The sequence below is a fragment of the Tiliqua scincoides genome, chromosome 11 (assembly GCF_035046505.1).
Source record: "Tiliqua scincoides isolate rTilSci1 chromosome 11, rTilSci1.hap2, whole genome shotgun sequence".
Lineage (NCBI taxonomy): Eukaryota > Metazoa > Chordata > Lepidosauria > Squamata > Scincidae > Tiliqua > Tiliqua scincoides.
This window is the reverse complement of record NC_089831.1, coordinates 12,159,976-12,163,262: the sequence shown is the minus strand read 5'-3', so window position 1 is coordinate 12,163,262 and position 3,287 is coordinate 12,159,976.

Here is a 3,287-nt window from a genome sequence, read left to right as displayed (position 1 = left end):
CATCTGTGAAATATCATCCCATCCTTGACTGTTATCATCTCCCTTGACTGCTGGGGGGAAGATAAGCCAGCCCATTTCACCAGCACAGCTCTCTCCACGTGTATGTCTCTAAACAGAAAAGGCAGCCTCCATGAGCAGCCGATGTCCCCTTTCACTTGGCTCCTCGTCAAGAGCCTCCCAACATACACCTACACACCCGGTATCCCCACACGCGTACCCAGAGCCACACAAACCATCTTGTATTGAGCAGGGAAGCATCTGTTCCACAAGCTGTGGTTTCTCTTTTAAGAGCAGATGGTTTGGAAGCCAGAATTCTATTTGTTCTTCTGTCCCCCCCCCCTTTTAAATACTCAACATTGCTAGTTTAAAATCACTTTGGGATAACACCATCTGGTATCTGGACTTTCTATACCTGTGCCTGAAGAAGGATTCTGTATAATTTGAAAGCTTGCTTGCATCTTTTGGGACTCCATTTGCCTTTACAGGAATCCCATTTGACTAAGTTGTATAGAGCAGTGGTTCTCAAGCGTTTTAGCACTGGGACCCACTTTTTAGAATGACAATCTGTCAGGACCCACTGGAAGTGATGTCTTTAACCTGGAAGTGATGCCATGACCAGAAGTGACATCATCTATTTCGGTTTCATACTGAAGCCACAAAGGTTCCCGTTATACATGTGCTCGTGCTGTGATTTTGCATAGCTTAGAATTCCAACATTCCAGCTTGGAAGTCAAAGCAAAACTTGGACTTGGATCCTTCTCCAACCCCACAGCCCTTCCCCCTTTCTGGCATCCCATCTTCCCACCAATTTAGGGCAAAGCACATGCCTCTCTCCCACTGGGACCCCGTCCTGCTCTGCAACCCTGTATTTTCAGCTCTGTTATTTCAAATGGCGACCGAGATAGGTGCTACGGGACCCATCTGAAATTGCCTCATGACCCACTCCCGACCTACAGTTTGAGAAACGCTGGTTTAGAGTATTGCCCGCAATACAGTCAACACTGCTCGTATTACAGTAAGTGTTACACAATCGTTGCAACATGAGATGCAAAGCTCTTGCCTCTGCCTGAGAAATTAGTGGAAATTCCCAACCTAGGACCCTCTGCTCCCAACCCTCGATGTCAAGGATAACCTGAACTTGGGCACTTAGAATACAAGGAGGGTTTTACCGGCAACCCAATCCATTTGTACGCTCATTGAGAAATTATTTTTTCTTCCTAAAAATGATTTATTTAGAGGTTGCATTCTGGAGGGAGGGTTTATGCAGCCTTTCACATGTCCCTACTCATGTCCCAGGGCTGAACACCAGCAAAGCTTCCCTACCCCTCATGTGGCAAAGCTTGCCATTTTATGGCTTAGGAACATAGGAAGCTGCAGCATACGGGGTCTCTGTCGAGCTAGCTAGCTCAGTGTGTTAACACTGACTGGTAGTATCTCTCCTGGGTTTCTCCAGGAATTTTCCTCTGCTGCAACAGTAATAGTGTCACTAGGGTCTCGTCACCCAGTGCAGAAGGCCAAAGCAACCCCCCCATGGTGGAGCAATGTCCCGGAAGGTGGGCATGATGGTGCACCATCACCCAACCCCATTAGTTTTTTGGCTATAACGTTTGATAGAATAGAGATATTTCAACAGGATTTGTTTCATTGCATTCCGCATGAAATTCCACATCAAATGATATGTAACATGTTGGTGTTATTTGAAAATAACCAAGATTTTAACATTTTGGCCAATAATGGTGTCACGCGGTGCAGCCAGCACCCCCCTGCACCCTTCTAGCGATGCCACTGTGCAACAGGAGATAGATTGAACACAGAGACCTTCTACATACAGAGCATGGGCTGTACTGCTGAGCTATGGTCCCTCCTAATTTTTTTTTTTTTTAATTTTCCCTTTTTCATTATATGACAAAAAGACTTCGGAGGTTTCATGGTCTCCCTCTGCCCCTACCCCATTGCATGCCTCTTTTGATTGTTGGCATCCTTCAGTCTCAGAAGACTATGGTATCGCGCTCTGAATGGTGGTTCTGGAACAGAGTGTCCTCTCCAGTGCGCGAAGCCTGGATAAGGTAGATATGGAGGATAGGCTGTTACCGTGTTACCCAAATCCCCCCTCTCCATGTCGCTGAAATGGTCCAATGGAAAGGCAGAGGCCAAAACAGTTGGTTCCAGCAGAGTCGCAGGAGTTGCCAGAACATGACTGTGTTCAGCCATGAACTGCCTCAGGGACTCCGGCTCCGGATTTTGCCTCAAGGTTGACTCCTGAAGCCTTTTCCATAACTGGATGTAGCCACAAGGCAGTGGAGGTTTGGGATCAGAATTTTCCTTCTCTTAGATGAGCTGCCTTCCCGGGCTGACGAGTCCCATCTACCCGGTGGCTGTTTAGTCGCCTCTTACGACAAGTACAGCCAAACTGAGGGCCTATTCTTATCCCCAGCCCCCAGGGGATCCCCAGCCCCCAGGGGATACCCCCCTCCTTTGATACCCCCGCCTCCTTTGATACCCCCCCCCCCAAAGCACCACACTCTCCTTGGAAACAAAGCTAACTCCCATTCCCTCCTTGCATTGAGTGTAGACAATATACTGTACCCCTGACATTTGTAGAAGAGCCACTTTTGAATAAAGGATCCATTTTAGGGGTGTCCAATCAGACATAGCCCAAACCTGGAGGTTTCTGAGGCACAGCCTGGTGATGTCATGGGACGGGTCATGGTGATGTCACAAGATTGCCAACCTTTGAAAAATGGGGAATGGGTACCTGGCACTTTCCTGCCAGGGCCCAGTAGCTTAACAGACTAGAGCAGTGATTTTCAACCTTTTTCATCTCATGGCACACTGACAAGGTAAATTGCCAAGGCAAACCATCGGTTTTTGGACAAGTGACAAGGTACACCATGCTGTTGGTGGGGGGCTCACATCCCCCAATGGCCCTACTAATAAATGACCCTCCTCCAAACTCCCATGGCACACCTGCAGACCATTCACGGCACACCAGTGTGTCACGGCCCAGTGGCTGAAAATGGCTGGACTACAGCCTAACAGCAGAAGAAGCCAAACCTGGTTGCAGCCCCCAAATGGCTTGGAATTCATCATTGCCTCCTGCAACAAAGCTGGAGAAACAGTGACTCTAATCCTACCCACACTTACCTGGGAGTAAGCCCCACTGACTCTGATGGGATTTACATCTGGGTAGACATGCATAGGATTAGGCTGAGTCAATTTGGACAAATTAGCAGCCCAAAGACATTCACAATTTTGTTTTGCCCTAAAAGCCCTAAAACGATGATCTG